This window comes from Sander vitreus, chromosome 23 (assembly GCF_031162955.1).
Source record: "Sander vitreus isolate 19-12246 chromosome 23, sanVit1, whole genome shotgun sequence".
NCBI classification, from domain to species: Eukaryota; Metazoa; Chordata; class Actinopteri; order Perciformes; family Percidae; genus Sander; species Sander vitreus.
This window is the reverse complement of record NC_135877.1, coordinates 21,593,400-21,615,497: the sequence shown is the minus strand read 5'-3', so window position 1 is coordinate 21,615,497 and position 22,098 is coordinate 21,593,400. Positions and strand designations below refer to the sequence as shown.

Sequence of the window (22,098 nt, the reverse complement as noted above, 5' to 3'; positions counted from 1 at the left end):
GTGATGTACATTCAGTTCAGAAAACGACTAGTTTTTAGAAATGTCTCATGATATATTGTCTCTAGAAATGTATTATTCAACTTTTTGTTTTTGTTAAAGAAGGAAAAGAAAATCCTCAATCGGCGCCCATGTATTGTGAATTGTGAAAAAAATCGAATCGGGACGAAAGCGTATCGCCCCATTCGGTATCATTTATAATGAATATTTAAAAAATAAAATACAAACGGACAAAACACCCTTCAACCATGTTCTGAGTGTTGGCGTTGCATAGTTTGTCCACCAGAGGGCTCTACAACCTCCCTGTTGGCATCACTCGTGTTTAACCCTTTAAGTTTCATATCTTAAGTTTGTATTTTTATACATTTTATTTACCAGAACTGGTTCCTCTGTTCTGTTGTGACAATACAACAAACAAGTTCATTTTTTAAACTGCATTATCATATTAGTGAGGACTCATAAATAACTACAAATAACTAATGTTAGGGAAATCTGGTTATGTTACGCATTTTTGGATATACATCGGAATATCGGATTTTTAAATCACCAAATATTTGTATATATTTGTATCGATATCGGCCTTAAAAATCCTTTATCGGTCGGGCTCTCGTCGTGTAGTAACATTAGCATTGTAGTAATAACAACTGGCATTAGCTTGTTGCTAGCAAAACATATTTAAACTAAACCAAACGCAACTTTTTAGGCGCCATGGCTGGAGTAGAAAACTTCCGAAATAGTTTGAGGTAGAAACTGATAGAAACGTATCAACACTAGGGATGGGGACCGTTCATTTTTATTGATATCGATACCGTTTTCGAGGCTGCTTAACGATCCGAGTCTTTATCGATACCGTTATTGATACTTTTCTATTATTTGGTGAAAAGACGAGACGACAAATTCATAATCTTAACAGAAATATTATTGCTTGTATTGCAAAAACTGAGTCTGTGACTGTCTGATTTGTCTCTGTTTTTGTTGTTTTGTTTAGCGCCGCCCAAGACGATTGTGATTGGTTTAAAGAAATGCCAATAAACCAGAGCACGTTTTTCTCCCATCCCTAAATGCTGTGTGGACTAGCCAGACCTTCCTCCACAGCGCTGTGGAGGAGGGTCTGGCAATGCGAGACTAGGTGACAACTATCTGATGAATTGATACATTTTTGCAGCTCTACTCCTTGTCGTGATGTCCTTGAAACACAGACTCCAAACCCAAAACTTTTGTTATCCAGCAGTCAAAAGTTCCTACACACACAAAAATGAATTCATATGAATGAGTAATGGTCCTGTCCCTCCCTCCTCTCCTCCTCCTGTTATAGCGAGGTGTGGAGCAGCTGGAATCGCTCATTAATCCAACAACAACATTGAGTTCAGTTTGAAGGGTGATTGGCATGGAAATATCAGAAGAAAACACTTTCAAAGCCCATCAGGGATGTAAGGCTTGTTTAAACGGTGCGAGTTCAAGGTTCCGTGAATGTTACGGGTTTTGAAATGGAAATTTGTGTGAGTGATCAACACCTCTGGGGCGATGTAGATGGGGGGGGATGGCATGTGTGTGACTCCACAGGAGGCAGACATGGCATACTTATGCTGCATCTCATTAACGTAATGTGTGTGTGTGTGAGAGCGAGAGAGAGAGAGACAGAGAGCCAAACAGGAGGGCGTCAATGCCAACAACACACACAAACACACTCACTTCAGGGTTATTTCTCAAGGACACACACACACACACACACACACACACACACCACTGATTGCCCTATGCTTGTGGGTGAATCTGTCTCCTATGGGCATGAAGTTGCACAGACCTCCAACATTTTACCAAACAAGTTCCAACCTGCGAGGAAACGTTTGGAAAAGTCAAAATTAGGGGATTCTTCCCTTTTATACTTTAACTGAAGCACATGTAAGAGGCAGTAGTCACAGAAACGTAGCAAAGATGAATGATGAATACATTTAGGTTTGAGAGGACTGGATTTGAAGGTGATATGCTGTGCCAGTATTTGATCTTTAGGGAAACTTTTGATTTTGGGGGAAATAGGCACTTTCTATCTGCGAGTTGGATTAGAAAATTGATACCACTTGGACCAGTGTAAACCATTTCAAACCGGTTTGAGATCGAGCCAAACATTGGACCGTACGGGTATAACGAATGTTACCACTAGGTGTTGCACTTGTCTCAGTTGCTCCCCAATGAGACTGATGAAAGAGCACACAATGAGAGTGTAGCGACACTAGACCACATGGTGGCCGTAATGCGCCTCTAAGGCCGCGTTCAGGCTGCCTGCGTCGGCCGTCCGACGGTCCGGCAAAAACTCTTTCCATTCATTTTGAATAAGGGTAGTGTGTTTAGGCTGCCGCAGGGGGGAGCACTCCAAAAAATGCAGCGGCCTGCGGTGAAAAGTTGAGACCGACTCAACTTTTGGACAAACGCAACCCCCACGTCACGCTGCGGTGGCCAATCATGGAACCAGAGATCAGACTTGTCAGTGTGGTTTGAGCTATGGTTTGAGGCGGTGTGAGAGTCCCGTACAGGAAACCGGAAACATCACTGCCTCTATCTCTGCCACAAGAAAGTTTAAAAACACTTTGAGGGTAAAAAACCAAACACAAACGCTGTGTGTACAAACGCTATTCCTTTAAAGTGTTAAATGCTGAATTCTGAAACGCCTCTAAAAGTTCAAATTTAATAGAAAAACGTATATCTTTCTAGGAGATTTTTTGAAGGGATTAAAATGGTTAAATTTGGAGAAAATATTGACTGGTTTCCATTTTCAAACATCCATATCTTTCCCATCCTAGTTTGATTTATCTTTCCAGACACCGACTCTGATAGATCTCTCAACGCCTCGTGCATTTCCATCAAATATTTGATGTACACCCAACTGCTGTTAATGCCAAAGCTTTGCAGCACACAGATCAGAGCAGCCAGGGAGAGAAGAGCTGTGTCGAGAGAAAGACGTTTTCAGGACAGGGTGAAGGCATGACGAAAGTGAAACCGACAGATAAGAGAGGAAGCAGAGAGGGGTTAAGAGAGGGGCTCATGACAGTTCAAAAGTGGGATATTTTTCATCGATTTAGAAGGTTTCAGGTCTGACACTGGCACATCTTGGATTGAAGCTGCAGCTGAAATAGCTTTAAATGCCGTCATTTTCGTGCCAAAACGTTTCAAAGTATTCAGTGTTACATTTGACACTCTTGACTGTCATTCTCTTCACGCTGGAACAGATTCTGCAAAAAAAGTTTTGTGCTGATTTCCTCCTTCCTTTTGGGTTGGAGAAGGGTGGAGTAGCTGCAAATGCTCGGGGTGAAATAACACTATCGAGATGGGACAACGCTTGTAACTTCTGGACATTATTGGAAGCCAGCATAAGGCAACAGAACATAAGGCAGGTTTAAATACTTTTTCCAACTTCCTTTCTTTCTCTTGTGTTGCTGAAGTTAAAAATATATACATTTCTTATCTATACATGGTGGAGTGCACATTTGGACTTGCTTTCTACTTTGACAAATTGCCCTCTGTAGCAGCTTGTGACTGACGATGCCAATAAAGTTTGTTCAAACCATAGACTGTAAAAATAGAGCAGTGATGTCACCCATCGGTTTGTGAACTGCCTTGAGTTTGCCAATATGTTTTTTTGAAATCGGACGTGACGATAAAGAGGGAAAGTAGCCACTTTTCAACCCGTCTGAAGCGAGTCGTCCAGTAGAGATTTACCTGCAGCGGATAAACCCGGACCTTTGGGTACTGCCGCCATTCATCTGCAAATTGGCAGACTTTCTCTTAAGTCACCAGCTAACGCTAGCGGCAGCTAGCTAGCTAGCTTGGTTTGGCAGAAAGCTGAACAAGACCTTTTTTAGCCGACCAAAATGTTCCAACAAACAGAGAGTAGATACTGTAAATACAGTGGGGAGAACAAGTATTTGATACACTGCCGATTTTCCCACTTACAAAGCATGTAGAAGTCTGTAATTTTTATCATAGGTACACTTCAACTGTGAGTTTGCATTTTATTGCATGACATAAGTATTTGATACATCAGAAAAGCAGAACTTCATATTTGGTACAGAAACCTTTGTTTGCAATTACAGAGATCATACGTTTCCTGTAGTTCTTGACCAGGTTTGCACACACTGCAGCAGAGGTTTTGGCCCACTCCTCCATACAGACCTTCTCCAGATCCTTCAGGTTTCGGGGCTGTCGCTGAGCAATACGGACTTTCAGCTCCCTCCAAAGATTTTCTATTGGGTTCAGGTCTGGAGACTGGCTAGGCCACTCCAGGACCTTGAGGTGCTTCTTACGGAGCCACTCCTTAGTTGCCCTGGCTGTGTGTTTCGGGTCGTTGTCATGCTGGAACACCCAGCCACGACCCATCTTCAATGCTCTTACTGAGGGAAGGAGGTTGTTGGCCAAGATCTCGCGATACATGGCCCCATCCATCCTCCCCTCAATACTGCGCCCTGTCGTCCTGTCCCCTTTGCAGAAAAGCATCCCCAAAGAATGATGTTTCCACCTCCATGCTTCACGGTTGGGATGGTGTTCTTGGGGTTGTACTCATCCATCTTCTTCCTCCAAACACGGCGAGTGGAGTTTAGATCAAAAAGCTCTATTTGTGTCTCATCAGACCACATGACCTTCTCCCATTCCTCCTCTGGATCATCCAGATGGTCATTGGCAAACTTCAGACGGGCCTGGACATGCGCTGGCTTGAGCAGGGGGACCTTGCGTGCGCTGCAGGATTTTAATCCATGACGGTGTAGTGTGTTACTAATGGTTTTCTTTGAGACTGTGGTCCCAGCTCTCTTCAGGTCATTGACCAGGTCTTGCTGTGTACTTCTGGGCTGATCCCTCACCTTCCTCATGATCATTGATGCCCCACGAGGTGAGATCTTGCATGGACCGAGGGAGATTGACCGTCATCTTGAACTTGCATTTTCTAATAATTGCGCCAACAGTTGTTGCCTTCTCACCAAGCTGCTTGCCTGTTGTCCTTTAGCCCATCCCAGCCTTGTGCAGGTCTACAATTTTATCCCTGATGTCCTTACACAGCTCTCTGGTCTTGGCCATTGTGGAGAGGTTGGAGTCTGTTTGAGTGTGTGGACAGGTGTCTTTTATACAGGTATCAAGTTCAAACAGGTGCAGTTAATACAGGTAATGAGTGGAGAACAGGAGGGCTTCTTAAAGAAAAACTAACAGGTCTGTGAGAGCCGGAATTCTTACTGGTTGGTAGGTGATCAAATACTGATGTCATGCAATAAAATGCCAATTAATTATTTAAAAATCATACAATGTGATTTTCTGAATTTTTGTTTTAGATTCCGTCTCTCACAGTTGAAGAGTACCTATGATAAAAATTACAGACCTCTACATGCTTTGTATGTAGGAAAACCTGCAAAATCGGCAGTGTATCAAATACTTGTTCTCCCCACTGTATGTAATCAAACACAAAGCACGATAATCATTGGATCAGAGGTAGATGACACTTTGTTTGTTATGATTATTATTTCTTCGTGCATCAGAAGGCCAACATGAGCTGTGTTTATCACCAGTCCTGTTGTTGCTGAGAAGAAACAGAGATAAGAGCTTCTGATGCCGCAGAGAGGATTGAAAAGTAGTTTTGTTTGTCTTCAGCAGACTAGAACACAACTGTGTGTGTGTGTGTGTGTGTGTGTGTCCAGTGATTTGTAGGTGTAAAGGCTTTGCTCCGTCACTTCCATTAAACATGCTGTCGTCATTTCGGTTCTCCCTTCCTTTCCCCTCTCCTATCTATTCCTCCCTCTCCGTCTCACTTTTTCTACTTTCCTGTCCGTACTTCCCAGCGATGCTCATCTCTCGCTTGATTGCTTTTGCTGAGGTGTGGACACGGCTTGGTTTGTCTGACACACACACACACACACACACACACACACAAACCTTAGGCAGAGCGATCAGCCGTACTGGTCAGGACCCTCAACAGTCTGTATATTGCAGATGAAATTCCTTTGAAAGGCCCAGACACCTCTCTCTGTCTCTCTCTCTCTCTCTCTGTCTCTCTCTCTCACACTGAGTTTTGAAGACAGGAGTCTGTTGCCGCCCGCTGGTTTTAACTACAGAGGCTTATCTACAGAACCACTATCAGTAGTTTAAAGATAGAGCTGGTGGAGCTGTGTCTCTCTCTCTCTCTCTCTCTCCTGCCTTTGTCTTTCTGACAGTCGGTGTCTCTCGTCCATGTGTATGCTGCTGACAGATAAGGCATTGATGTTAATTACGAGACATGTCGCCTGTCAGACAGAGAGAGTCGGGCAGGGGAAAAGTAGCCTCGAGAGCGAGCTTTTCGACCTAATACAAGATTTTCAATATCAGTACTCGTATGGATTGTTCCAACTCCTCAAACGTAGGCTGCGTTTACTTTGCTACGTCTTGGTTTACACCTCTCATTCCCCCTGCTCTGGTGTTCCAGAGCCCCGAAACCGGAGACATTTGAAAACACTTCTGATCCCGTTTTGGTTTGAAACTTCCAGGGTTGTGTTGTAGTCTCGACGGCCGCGAACGGAGACGAAAACAACGATGCATGTCATTAAGTCTTATCATCAGTTCGGTAGGCTTATACGTTACATCTTTCCTAGTCTCTTCTGCAACTAAAAGCTATTACCATGGCAACACCAACCGAGCAGAGAATACATGCTGCTTCCCGTTTGCATCGGCACGCGGATGCCCAGTATACGCGATTAGTCATGAGATATGCGGTTTGGCCAGGGTTAGTTTAAACGGAGAATGTTTCTGCTGCTGTAGCTAAAACTCTTGTTTGAACGGAGATTGTGTTGTGGCTCAAATGCCGCATAAAAACAGAAACGTAGCAATGTAAATGTAGCCCTAAACTACAAAATGGATTGTTTGTCAGTGCCAACTCCGTGCGCAAAGCTTTAAAACAACTTAGGGCTTATTTTTGTAGTTTTGGCCGCCATTCCTATCAGTTGAAATGACACTGACCGAAGTTATTTCCAATATCTGGGACATTTGTTTGATGGGGCAAGAAACCCGAGCAGACAGATGATCAGATAAACAAGACAACTAGGGCTGCAACTATTGATTATTTTCATTGTCCATTAATCTGTCCATTGTTTTCTTGATTCATCGATACATTGTCTGGTCTATAAAATATCAGAAAATGGTGAAAAATGTGGATCAGTGTTTCCCAAAAGCCCAGGACGACGTCCTCAAAAGTATATATTTTTTTTTTTGTCCACAACTCAAAGATATTCAGTTTACTGTCACAGAGGAGAGAAGAAACTAGAACATATTCACATTTAACAAGCTGGAATCAAATAATTTTTTACTGTTGTTCCATAAAACAACTCAAAAAAAAAAATCTAAATAGCTGGCGATCTTTGCAGCTCTAATCAAAATGTTATTTATCGGCCCTCCAAAAAAAGTTTCAGTAAAAAAGATTTAAGAGCTGATGTTTGTTTGCGTGTCACTCACTTCTCAACCTGGAGTACGACTCCCACAGGCGGCCCCAAAAACTCAGTGTGTGTCTGTATCTGTCAGGCTGACAGTCTGATGAGCAGCCCTCCTGAGGTGGTTTACATGAACGCTCATGCTAGTGTGTGTGTGTGTGTGTGTGTGTGTGTGTGTGTGTTCTGACTTTTTCTTTGCGTTTCTTGTTGGGAATGAGTTAATCTGGGACCAGGGGGAAAACGTGTGTCCGATAAACCTGTTGGTATCTGTGTCGTTTCCCTCCTTTGCACTTTCTGCAGCTTTCTGAAAACGTGCAACACATGACCTAAATTGAATCCTCTAAGTATAAAAGCATCTAAGCATTACATTCGAACCCTAACCCTTGCCTAAACGCGGTCATTATCCCAGTTATTGATGCAGTTTTTGAAACCCATCATAGTAATGTTCAATAAGAAACCAGTCGAAGGAGCAGCTTTGTTTTCATTATTTCTGTTGTTAAATTGCTCCTAAAATTCATTGGCAGGTGATTTTAAAAAAAATAAAATAAAAGCTTCGCTTCAGCGCCTCAACAACTGTAATTTCCTCCATAGCAAATTTCACAATCTATCCTCTCAGCTCTTTGCAACCCTGAACTGGAATCCCAATTAAACTCAAGGCTGAGTTATTAACTTCGGAAATTAGTTGTTTTGGGAGTTCCCATCAACCTCCAGCATTAGTCTTTAATCAGACAACAAAGAGGTGTTCGTGTGAGGAATAAATACAAGGCAGGTCTTCCATATTTTCCCCATTGGTGGTCCAGTTTCTTCCAGCACTCTAAAGACATGACGGTTAGGTGAACTGACTAATAAAGAGGCAAAGTCCCTCCGCTTCCGGTGGACCACCATGGGACCTTATTTTGGAAGAAATATGTACAATACAGAGGGAGACACAAATAATGATTTGATTCTGTTTGAATTGAGCCATGAATTACACACACACACACACACGGTTGTCAGTATAAAAGATCATTTTGCAAGTGAAGAAAGTGTTGTAGGTTTGTCGTAATACCACTTAGTTTTGTGTGGAATAGCTCCGTGAACTACATCTCTCGTCATGCACAATATACAGTAGGTCACCTTGCTCAATAGCTAGCTAGCTTAGCGCTGCTCCACAACACATGTAACGTTACCTTACCTGATGGGTTTCATCCAGCAAAGTTTTATCGGCAGAGAAGCGAAATAACAAGCTAGACTCGTTGTTTGTGTGAGTAACGTTACATACAGGGAACCTTATAAATAGGGCTGGGCGATATGTAGAAAAAAAATCAAATATCACGATATTCTTGACCAAATACCTCAATGTTGATATTGCGGCGATATTGTAGGGTGGACAATTGGTGCTTTCACAAAATATGTTCACAATTAGATTTTAGATAAATAATAATAGTGCAGCCTTTAAAACCAGGAAAAGACAAAACTACCATATCACGATACGATATCCCAAATCTAAGACAATATCGATTCATACTGATATATTGCCCAGACCTACTTACAAAACAAAAGTCATCTTTCCAAAATATTACAGAGGCCAGTAAGATAACTGGCATTCATCGGCTCTCTCTCACAAAGATCTTTAACAGACACGTTTGGCAGAAGGCTCAGTCTGTCTTGTTAAGCTCTGACCACCCACTCTTGGAGGAATTGATTCCTCTTCCCTCTGGGCGAAGATATAGGCTCCCTAGAACAAAAACCAACGGGGACACATTTTCTTTTGTTCCTTGTGCACTTAGAGCTTTTAACTTGCGTAACTCTTGAGTGCACAGCTTCTATTTGTGTCACTTAATGACACGTTTTGACACTCTCAAGGATTTTAATTTGACACTGTTGTAACACTGTTTTATGCCTTATTTATTGGGTTTTTACATTGTTTCACTGCTTTTTGTACCGCTAGAGCTTAGATCTGGCCCAAAAAATCAAGCCCGACCCAACCCGAGCCCGTGCACGTTGTGTCCGAGACCGGCCCGACACATTAACTGGAATTATGAGCCCGAGCCCGATTTCAACCCGACACTTTTTTAATAGGTGGGCCGTTATAACTGACGTTCTCAGCTACAATTCAGAGTTGTTTAACTCAACGCATTTCTCTGTGAGGGCTTGCTTCGCCCTCATGCTTGGAGAAGTAACAAAAGAGGACGTTGAAGGCTGACTATCATCTTTTCTGCCACAGCGAGCCTGCTTCATGTGTCTGTTCATCATCCAAGTCCCCGTTTTATTTGCTGTCTTAGGCGAGCAGCGTGCCGCACTTAGCCTAATGCACTCGACAAAGCCGACACATCTGGTGTCACTGCCCACGAATTCTCCTGTTTTTCCTTTTTTTCTTTACATCCTCAAGCTCCATGTTGCACTTAAGCTACACCATACAGCCCAGCAGGCCCGTTGTGATGCTCCACCATACAGCCCAGCAGGCCCGGTGTGATGCTCCACCATACAGCCCAGCAGGCCTGTTGTGATGCTCCACCATACAGCCCAGCAGGCCTGTTGTGATGCTCCACCATACAGCCCAGCAGGCCCAGGTGTGATGCTCCACCATACAGCCCAGCAGGCCCGGTGTGATGCTCCACCATACAGCCCAGCAGGCCCGGTGTGATGCTCCACCATACAGCCCAGCAGGCCCAGTGTGATGTGTACGAGAGGAGGAGACTCCACGCATGACACATGTTGCATTTTGTAACTGTAGTCCAACTTGTGTGACTTTTTGGACACATTTGTTACTTTGGCCTAAATATAGCCTATATAGATAATATTTCTGATTATGGCATAGCTTTCTCCCCACCCAATTAGGCTAATAAAGTAATGATTTAAAAAAAACACATGCTTGATCAAGGGCCCGGCCCGGTCCGAGTATAGTGGCGGAAAATAACTGCCCGGCTCGGGCTCGGGCAGAGAATCTAAACTCTGCAGGGCATAGCAGGGCACTGCAGGGATTAGCAGGACATAGCAGGGTACTGCAGGGCATAGTAGGACGTAGCAGGGCACTGCAGGACGTAGCAGGGCACTGCAGGGCGTAGCAGGGCACTGCAGGGCGTAGTAGGACGTAGCAGGGCACTGCAGGGCGTAGCAGGGCACTGCAGGGCGTAGCAGGGCACTGCAGGGCGTAGCAGGACATAGCAGGGCACTGCAGGGCGTAGCAGTACGTAGCAACCAAATGTTTGTAAAATATGCAAATGGCTGGTAGATATACTTGACTCACCAGCCACAAAAACAATGGTAATCTATTGCGTGGCTGGTCAAATTTAAACATTCATTAGCCGTTTGCCTGGTGGACAAAAATGCTGATTTTGAACCCTGCTTGCAAAACTATCTTTTGAATTGACAAACATCACATGTGTAATTCATGGCTCAATTCGAACAGAATCAAAATACTGGATCAACCAAGCTAAATTGCGGCCTATATTTTCATTTCATTGCAGTCGGTCACTTCCCATCTCACTCTTTCTCCTCCTCTTGCAACGCATATTACTTCTTCATCTTGGCCTCGGTCCAGTTGAGGGCCATCACACAGCATTTCATAGCTTACTGAATAAACCAGAAGCCTCTGAGAGTCAGAAGAGATTAGGTTGCACTCTGCAGTGTGTGTGTGTGTGTGTGTGTGCGCGCTTTTTCTCCTGTGTCTCATACTCAATGGTGTGTGTCCGTCCACTCACATTTTGTAGGACTAATTTAAGCATGTCCAAACACCCACGCAGACGTATGCAAGAAGAGCAGACACACATCTGAGGAAAAAGGGCTTTTAGTCGAGGGTCTGCGAGCATGTGAAGGGAAATGTATTGACATCTTCATACACACAGAACGAAGGGAGACAGAAAATGGAGGCTGCTGACATAACAGGGAGGAAATGTGGAATGTTCAACAGATCGGGGGAGGGTTAAACAGAGCTGGGTAAGAGGAAGACAGATACAAAAAGATGGGGAAATACACAAAATACCATTAAATGTCAGGGAGTGTAAGTCATATCTGAACGCATGAGCTCCCATTCGTCAGCCTAAGGTTGTGAAACTGAGTAAATATGAGTGAAAGGGGAACGTTGGGTTGAGATGCAGCCTGCAGGTTGGCAGTTTCCTAATGTTGTATGACATCTCGGTTAGTGTGATTTCCCCCACGACATCCATTCAGCATCCAGCAGTGGACGTGGTAGAGGAAAGATAAATACTCCCAGTGGCAGCAGACTTAAACTTGGACTTGTAATGCTATTTTGGCGACTGTCCTGCACCAGAAAACGCTCCCAGAAGTCATTTGTACAAGCAGCATATGCGACCTATATTTACGTCTATAGTGGCGGCGCCCTCTCAAGGCCGTAGTAGTTATGATGGTAGCAGAGCGGGAAGTAAAGTGACGAAATGTAAGAGCACCAAATTTCCCCGTAAGGAGGCAGGTTGGGCTGGTCAAACAAACACGAGCGGGGTTTGAGCCTGTTTGAAACTAAGAGTAAACGGAAACTTTACGTAAAAAACTAAGCTACGTCGTGTTTTACGTCACGTACGTGCGTAACCTTCAGGAAGTGAAGTAACGTCTGATTTGAACCCAAACCACCATCTTTTTCCAAACTTAACCAAGGAGTTTTGGTGCCTAAACCTAACCAAACTGCGACCGCTTCACAACGTTGAAAACGTGTTTAAAAGAGTGACCTTTGTGTTCAAAACTGTGACCGTTACCTTCTCTGGTTTAGATATGAGGAAGGAAAACGCTCCTGTGGGTCGAGGAATAAACGACCCATATGGTTGTATGGTTTGGAGGACTTGGTGTAATAAATTATTTTTTTTATTTTTTTTTTTTTTTTAAATCTAAAGGGGCCACAAGCCAGCCTTCAGATATTGACTCTTGTATGCCAATATTAAAACATTTTAAATATTTGAACATTTAAACTAGATGAGCCAGTTATTTAAAGTTAAGTTACTGTTCATTACTGCATCCTGCCAATAACGAAGGCCTGCAAAAAAACTCTGAATACTTATTGTTCGTCATTTACACTTTTTGAAAAGTCCGTAGAGATACTGGCTAATATACTGTGTTAATATGAAGGTATTGTAATGATTTTTCACAGATGTTTTTCCGTATATTGATTTTTCGTTCTGGATGAACAGAAATGTCCGTTAACACTGTATACGTATCACATTCTCATTGAAGGTCTGATCCTAGAATCGCTCCTGGGGATGGGGATGGTTAATTTTGTATTGATATTAATACTATTTTCGAGACTGCTCAACGATCCGAGTCTTTAACGATACCATTATCGATACTTTAGGAATTTGGAACCAGGTCCTTTAATAGAACCGGGTCTTGAGACCCATCCCTAACTGTAAATCTACGGAATTTTCCGTTTTTGGATTAACAGAAGTGACCGTGAACTTAACGGAGAAGGTACTGGTCATTTTCAGCCAGGACATTATCTGTTTTTCTACAGATTTATTTCTTTTAGTGTTGCGGTATCAGCTTTCATAAAACCCCCATCATATCTTCAGGAGCATTAGTCTGGGATGTTTTGGGAAATATAAACAGGCAGTGAAGCTTTTTTTATATATCCGGCACATGGTGTTCTTAGACGACTCGCAGCCTGTGATCTCTAGAACCCATGAGAACGGGCGCTTAAGTGGGTTTGAAGCGTCTTGACGTTGATTGATACCAGTGGGGAGCTCTGAAGCAGACCACACTGCCGGTCCTTATCGCTGACACATCCGGCTCCAAAACAAGATGTCAGCTGTTTGTGGAAGGAAAAAAAATATGTGCTCCGACTGCTAGTAAGAAGTCGCCGTGACAGGAGAACACACAAGAAGAAAAAGTTGACAACCTTAAGACTTTTCTGACAAAACGCTGACAAGCTTTGTAAACGGGCGAATCTGTGTTTGGGGTGTTGAATCCAGACCTCTCTTTGATGCTTAGGAAAAGAGCTGGAAGCATGAGATTAAGAATTGGACACCTCCAGTCACCGATGATTCATGGAATTAGTCCCGCAAACCTCCCGAGCATTCAGCGTTTAAACTGCAGAGAGATGGATGAATAGTAAGCATAACGGTTATCACGGTTCTTTTGCTCCGGTGCATTTGTCCCTGTACTGTCTCTGTGCTCTTTTTCTGCTCTAATTGCTTTTGAAACTGCAGAGTTAGAGGTCTCAAAAGAGCGCCGCTTCGATTTAAAAAGCTACGGAATTCCAACCGAGCAGAGGAGCTTCAATTAGCTTAAACAATGTAGATTCCCTCTTTTCTCTGCCAGGTAATCTTTTCTACAGAAGATGCTTGAAATGTAAAATAAACAGCAGAGAGATGGACTTGCAAACATGAAAAAAATATTCTACTTACATTACACATTTGTGTCAGAAACTTCACTGTCATGTTATCATCCGTCTTTTTACACTTGGCAGTGTTTTAGTCGTGTCGTCGTGTGGTGACATTTAAAGTTGTACAACGGTGCAGTTTCATAAATAGTCATTGGGTACGTTAACATGCACACCATTATAATATTATTCCGAATATGACAATATTCTAAGCAGTCTTTGAACATGATGATGATGATAAATATTTTTATTTCGGTTAACAGACATGTAGGGCTGAAACGATTCCTCGAATAACTCGATTACAAAAAATCCTCGAAGCAAAACTCTTTGCCTCGGAGCTTCGTTAAATCAATGTAATTAAGGTTGTACGGCTCACTGTGTTTCCGCACGGAGGATAATTACTAGCGCACGAAAACAGCGAGGGGTCTAAGACAAGAGACAGGCGAGAGAAAACGACAAAGTTTGGGATCATTTTAAGCTGCAAACATGCTGCTACATCATCTCAGTAGAAAACATCCAGTCTACTCATCCGTTCCACGGAGAGAACCCGACACCAGGTAGCTAACTAACTAACTCTCGTCCCCCGCGCTGTTTTACACAACTAGCCTACAGCACGCTACTCTGCTAATAGCCATGTTTTACCAACAAGCTAAAACGAGAGCTGTCGGTTTGTAGTCTGACTGTTTATTAGTTTGCTGCTAATCTTTGGAAACTTGGCTGCTGCCGGAGACAAACCGGCTCCTCCCCCCAGCATGGCCACTTAATATGCACGTGAATTAAGGCATGGATACCCGACCCGAGCCCGACGGGTCCCGACGGTAAACGACGGGCCGGGTTCGGACGGATATTTAGAAATTATGGTCGGGTTCGGGTCGGGCTCGGTCACATCAGCGCGATAAGGCATTTGTTGTAAAATGGTGCTGCGGCTCCTTTAAGAGAGCTCATTTCGTGTGTAAGGTGGGCAGAAGAGAGATAGAGGAAGAGGAAGCAGACGTGTAGATGCGACCGGAGCAGAGTTGGTGGAATAAGTTTAAGTTTTGTACACTGTGTGTGTGTGTGTGTGTGTGTGTGTGTGTGTGTGGGGTGTCCGAGATAAATCCCAGACTGAAAGCCACCAGAAACGGGATTTTAACCCCGACGTTATAGAACGTCGCCCCTGGAGGTAACCAGTCTCCCCTGGTTTTCTGATCACGGTCGGAAACAAAGCAATCAGGAAAGGTTAACACACAGAACATTTTAAATTCTAAACAGTTTATTAACGTGAGCTTGTTGCCCCGTGTGCGCTGATGACCTCATCTGTTGACATTTCCGAATGCCTCCCTACAGCTGCTTAATAAAAGCTTTCCACACAAACAAACGTACATGTGTCATTAGTATGAGGAAAAAAAACGAGATTTTAACTGTGTCGGACGCGGGCCGGGCTCGGACAGAAAAATTCGGCCCGATCAGACCTCTAACGTGAATGACGTCATCATGCCGGTGATGTCTGCATTCTTTATTCTTTCTCCTCACCAAATGTGTCCCCCAGAACAGTGTAGTTGAATAGCCCTGCTGTAAGCTTTGTACCGTCACATTTAACCTCTGGTTAGTGAACAGCTCTTTTGCATCCAGTGCAAAGAGCCAGAGGCAAGAAAGGGAAAAATATGAACATTTGGGCCACCAAAAATGTACTAAGGGTCTTGGAAACCTGTCTTTTGTGTATATATATATATACAAAAGACAGGTTTCCTTTTTGTAAACGGCAATAATAAATATTTACTATAGCTGTTTACTAAGTATTTCTTACTAAGTATTTCTTATCCGATTACTCGATTAATCATCGGTAGAATACTCGATTACTAAAATCATTGATAGCTGCAGCCCTACATACATGAAAGAAACTATTCATTTCCACAATTTGCCACCGTAGCTAACCGAGAAAGGAATAGACTGAAGCCAAGGCTTATTTTTGCCTATCCTATAATCCCCATAGAATCACCCAGAAATCCAATGAAACTAAATACTTGAGTACAATCCATGTATATGTATATGTATACAGCGCATTTCAGAATCTGCATCTCATTCAGGGTTTTAACTGCAGTTTGTGACAGTTTACCGCCTCTTGACTGTTTACGTCTTACGGTCAGCTCTCATACATTGCTATGGTTACTGTACACCAACCAACCAGCCGACAGTTTGCAGGGCCGCGGTAGAAATGCATGGCCAAAAGAAAAGGAGAATCACAGCTACTTTGAAACATTATCAAAGACTTGGATATCAACAGGTTTTTGCACATGCACCCGAGGCTATTTTGCAGCGGCACCGTCACTGTGTCCGAGTCTTAGAGCCGCCCAAGACGATGGTGATTGGTTTAAAGTAATGCCAGTAAACCAGAGCAGGTTTTTCTCTCGTCCCAGAATGCTGTGTGGACTAGCCAGACCCTCTTTGGCAGCGCTGTGGAGGAAGGTCTGGCTTAAATTAACCATTTAAACAGCATTCTTGCATCTAACGGGAAAAAAAATCGTTCCGATTGTCTGGAAGTAAATAAACGCCTCGCGCACAATCTAATAAAGGACTCTGTGTGATGGAATACCAGCAGTAGCTTTGTGTTCGGAGAAGCAGGATCACATGCTGCTGCTGCTGCTGCACTGCAATGTGTTGACCAATATCCTGGATATATTCGTCCACGGGCTCCGACGGTTCACTCAGCTTTTAACCCCCCCCCCCCGGCTGCTCTAAAACCCAGTTGGATGTGCACAGTCTGGCTCTTCTGTGACTGAAGGTGCCAAATAATTTATGACTTTTGGGAGTTTCTGTAAAGTCCAGTGGGTTTTTGCTCCAAAACAGAATGGCTTGAAAGGAGAGTGTTGAAAGCCAAAAAATCTTATCACAGAGCCGGCCAGTATCGATCACCAACCCCATCAACCTCAGCAGATATATTGTGGTCATTTCTCTGCTATGTGGGCCAGTAGAAATCTCTGTTATTGCCCCCTTATACTATAGATGACAGGCTTTAATGAAATATGATATGTCCCTGTCTCCCTGCCTGTAAACCGCTCGGAGGGAAAATTAACATTTTGTACAAAGCAGAGCTTGAAGCCCTCAGTATTTCGGACTCAGCCCAAACCAAGTGCAAGACTTCTCATATGTTTTATCTTATTGTTTGTTCCCTTGTTTACAGACATGTATAAAGTACTCTGGACCCATACTTGTGTGAAAGTACTCTGTCAAAAAAGTGACTCTTTAAGCGCCACACTTCAGTAGTACTAAAGTATTAAAAAAATGTTGTACTTAAGTTTTGCAAGTAGTTTATTTTAAAATGTACTAAAGTACTGAAAGTAAAAGTACAAGTATTGTGTGATGTAGTTATTAAAGAAAGCAGTCAAAAGTTTGAATATCATATTGTTTATATTATGTCAAGGAATTAACAAATATTAAATCTATATAGGCTAATATTATGATAAAAATAACAAATATTAACAAATACTGAAATAAAATGTACAATTATCACACTGTGCAAGTAAAATGAACATCCTCTCCAGCATAGTAACGATTAAAGCCCCAAAAAAACGTATCACACACTAGCTAGTAACATGTGATGAACAGTGGAACGTTAGCAAGCTAGCAAAATAAACTAACAGAGTCAAACGGTTAACATTCAGTACTCACTGCAGACTGAAACAACTCAGAAATAGCTTCCTCTGCTGCAACGATAGCTAAATAGAAAGAGTACAAACTTACATCGTCTCTGACTTCTGAACAGGCGACCGTAATTAAAAGAAACACGAAGCGATCGATCTCGGGGGTTTCTTACGTAATTAGCGTAACGTAGCCGTGAGTACACACACTGTAGCCGTTTCTCAATGTCAAGGATCCTTCCTTGACATTGAGAAACACCTTGTAACCTACACAGACGGTCTCCGTAGCGCGAGGACTTCACAACAGTAACGAGTAACGATGCAGCACATAAAAAATAAGTAAAAGTATTAAACCTATCAAAAATATGTACTCATAGAAATAATTAGAAATAATACTCCAGTAGAGTACAGATACAGCCTTTTAGTACTTACGTACAGTAGTGAAGTAGTTCTACTTCGTTACTATACATCTCTGCTTGTTTAAGGTTTAACAGAGTAGGAAGGAATATTGTCCATTATTGTGTAGAACTCAAAAAGGTTTGTCCTTCAAGACAAAGCTCAATCTCAGGATAGATTTGATCCATGTGGCAGAACCGGCAGTTTGGAATAACTGAACCTTGAATGAAGTGAGTGAAAGCTGTGGGAGAATACCAACTACATGCACCTGGGCCAAGACTCACCTTTTTATCAAAGGCTGCAACCTTATCTCGAGTCATATACAAGAGAGAGGTAGAGGAGAGACTGGAGCAGACTCGACATCCATCATTTCAAGAAAAGTATTGATCTTCTCCGATCCACTCCCCGAAGGTAGCGTGTAATATTTGGGCCATGTTTGTTATGAAAAATCCACGTCGCTCATTTCAGATAATCTACTCGTGTCAAAACTGGGACTTATCAGACACGACGTTATATAAAAGCCATAACGAGTGTCTCAAGATGGCAGTCAAGAAAGATTGATTTAAGAACAGGTTGCACACAAAAGAGAGATTCACAGATATTAATATTTATTCGAACCTCTCCTGCGACAGATTGCGTAATTGGCTCCAAGTCGACTCCTCGCTCATTAACAGCTTTCTCAAAACGCATGGATCAAGATTGATTATTTGATATTAAAACACGTTTAGCACGGCATTGAGTCACGGGTTTAAAAAGTGAAGCTCGGGAGGCAGATCGACAGCTCCGAGATATGGATTTAAATAGCTGCCGTATTCTACTTGTGAGTCTTCCAGCAGTCTAATGAATTTATGAAAGGCCGGAGGGAAGAGGGGGGGTCGTGGAGACGGAGAGGATTTAATAAGACCACCAACAGAGAAGCGGGGAGAGATGAAGAGCAGGCAGATAGGACTTTGTTTCACCTCCTGAACCTCATTATGGAAATAGGCTAGATTTCTGATTGCTTTGCTGCGTATGTATTTGTCCTTCCATCCATCCAGCTGATGACGGAGGCTGCAGAGAGATGATGCAGCGCTGGTTCTGTAACTGTGGTACTTAATACCAGGATTTCATAGTTTGGTGAAAACAAATGAGTCACCCACAGAAAAACAGAGCAAAAAGGCACCTTTTTAAAATGTAATGAGTCTCTTTTGGCTTGTTAAAATAGTTATTATTCTGCATGGAAGTACAGTTGTGAGTGTAAGGGGTATCCTTACTGTACTGATGAAGTTTCTTTGGTGTACCATGACTTTAGTGCATTGGTTCCCAAACGGGTACGCAAAGTGACAAAAAACTGTAATTAGGGTGGTGGTTACGTAGCTGTCGGTTAAAAGTCTGAAGGAGTAAGGTCTGGCTACACCACAGCTGCATTCTAGGATTGGAGACAATTACTCTGGGTTGCTAGCTTTTTTCATTATTTCCAGTACAGCACCTTTTTAAGGTACTTAAAAGTAGTTAACCATAGTATAGTTTCACATCGCCAGACCTCACTCTACCGCGCTGCAGAGTAAGGTCTGGCCCCTCCACACATACATTCCTTGGGGAGGGACGCTCTGGGTTGTTTGAATTTCTTTAAACCAATCACAATCGTCCTGTATCCAATCGATATTAAATATTAACTGTTGACACAATACAGTAACGTGAGCTATTTAAATGAGCTGATACGTGGTTAAACCTCATTGGCTCTTACCAGTGTATCTCCTTGTGTACTTCATCCACAGCTATAGACTACTATCCAGACTACACACAGTTTAACACATGCATACCTGTTCTCCTCATGTTGCTGTGCATGTGCTGTCAGTTTGGGTAAAGTTTGCCATGCTTGCCCAATTTTACCGTGTCGTCCGGCTGCTTTCATGTTTGATAATCCTCTCAGAAAGATGCTGGAGGTCCTGGAAGTTCTTGACTAGGAACCATCTCGAATCTGAAGAAAGAGAAAAAAAGTCTTCTCTTACAAGCTAGCAGTTAGATATTTTGTCCTTGGAGAACCGTTCCACGTTCAAACAGGTTATTTTGAGGTTTGGTTTCTAACGACATCCCGCGGCTGGTGGGCCCCGAGGAGTTTAGTCTCAAGTTTTTCTTCTAAAGACAGACCGGATGTCAGGCTTTATCCTGGATATGTGCTTTCGCTAATCCAGACTCATTTACGTGTAAAGCATCTCCTAACCATCATACATACATACATACATACATACATACATACATACATACATACATAGTCATGTGACTGAGAGAGTGGCATGGTTGTATTTCAGTTAGCCTAATAGCTGGTTTGATTTGCATTGAGAGATGATCTTATGGAAAGTACCCCATGCCAATCTCTAGTTATGGTGAAGGGTATGTGATGATGTGGGGGTATGGTGAAGGGGATGTGATGATGTGGGGGTATGGTGAAGGGTATGTGATGATGTGGGGGTATGGTGAAGGGTATGTGATGATGTGGGGGCCAAGGGATCTTTATCAGGATGCATAGTATCCTGGATCCATGAAATAACTGACCTTTCAAAAATAAAAGTCTGCCTGCCACTATGGGAATTGAACATAGGGGTGTACTGACTTATGCCCCCTGTATTTTAAGGAAGAACATTACTACATACAAAGTAGCCTCCCATAGCAGTACAAATGCACTACCAGCTGTTTAATATAACAAACCAGGGGTTTTCGTGACTCAGAATGGGCCTTTTGGGGGGTGGGGTGGGGGAAAGCATGAGCGGTCCCCGTACAGTAAAGGCAATGAGTTTGTGTTACCTTATTTGACAGAAATCTATATGCATTTGCCTGCGCTTTCTGACAATTTGATTAACAAAAATGTCTATTATGCTTGAGTAAATGAAACCCCAATCGAAAAAAACTGCTTAAAAAAATATAGATACCACCGTTAAAAATCCCCGGGGGAGTCCGACACAGCCAGACTCTGGACGGTAAAACTGAGATTAGCGCTCCTACTCAAGTCTATGTTCTGCTTTTTCAACTGTTGTTTGGTAAATTGCTTTTAAACCCAGTCAAAGAGGACTAAATTGCTATTTTCTCTTTCAATTCGTATCATTTTGGTGCTGGTGATTTTCCTTTGGGGCTGGTTAAAACCTCTTTGGGGCGCGCCAAAAATTCCTCTATGCAGAAAAAACCCTTCAAACACAAATGGCAAACATACTTCTTTAAATGTCAAAAAGGGACAACCACTTTTACTTACAAAGCACACTCTCCTTCCTTCCTCCAGACAATCCCGTCCTCTCAAGTTGGCCAGTTCATTGTGGCGAGTCAAGGGTCCCGACCGCCAGAAGACCCCCAGTCTTTTCTCTTTTTAACTGTGGTAGCTTTGTGTGCGCCGCTGATGCACCTACAAGTGTTCCCTTGTAAACACGTGCCCCTGTGCAAAGCTGTAAAGCCTGGGGTCAGCCAGTGTTGACAGTTCTCTGGGGTTTTCTCTTTGTCCAACAGAACAGAGGATGAGGAGCATTGATATTGTGTCGGCGTCTTCCAAAATGAGCTCACTACTTTACTTGGCGATGTCTGACGCTCGTATTTGTTTTGGATTTTAAATAAGTGAATGAAGCACAATAAAGTGTTCCAGTATAAGAAGATAACACACCTTTATTTTCACATTAAATCAATTTGTCTCGTGTATTTTAGTGCTACTCTCTGATGAAGGCTTTTGCCAAAACAGGAATGTGTCAGCCATAGAGCTGCAAAGATCGATTCGTTGCCAACTATTAAATAATTTGCCCATTTTGATAATCGGTTTGCGTCACTTTTTTATATAAAAAGTAAAAATGATATGATTCCAGCTTCTTAAATGTGAACATGTTCTAGTTTCATCAGTCCTCTGTGACGGTAAATTGAATATGAATGAATGATTTTTATTCTTGTCGTGCATAAAAAATATATATGCCCAGCCCAAACAGGCTTACAAGACACCATTATTTACAACAATGGACAAGATACCAGAATAGCAACGTAAATTGCACAAATATACCTTCTTGTCGTTTTTTCCCATGCTTTAGAGACAAAGGGCGCCAACTCATATTTCAGTAAACCCACTTATTTCTTTAGAATATCTTTTGAGTTGTGCACAAAACAAGACATTTGAGGAAGCCTTTGGGAAACACTGATCCACAAATACCTGAGCCTTGATAAAATATGAAACTATACGTGTTGCACATATTTAACGAATCCGTAGGAACCGGTGGGCTTTTAATGGGATTTGTTGTCAATAAGAACAAATGAAGATCAATCCAATGAATATCATCAGAATGTTAAGTCAATTTAAACAACACAAGGTCAAACCCCAATACCATTATATAGTCTCAACATG

General features: G+C 42.6%; 1 protein-coding gene across 4 annotated transcripts in view; it reads left to right on the top strand.

Moving 5' to 3' along the window:
* LOC144512356 (plexin-B2-like) overlaps positions 1–22,098 on the top strand; it is a 215,167-nt gene that overhangs the window by 29,627 nt on the left and 163,442 nt on the right. The window contains exon 1 of one of the 4 annotated variants that reach the window (XM_078243053.1): positions 3,036–3,382. The exons of the other annotated variants lie outside the window; for them this stretch is intronic. The gene's annotated coding sequence lies outside the window, so the exon portion shown is untranslated. Of the gene's footprint in view, positions 1–3,035; positions 3,383–22,098 lie in introns of those variants that run through there. 4 annotated transcript variants of the gene reach the window in all.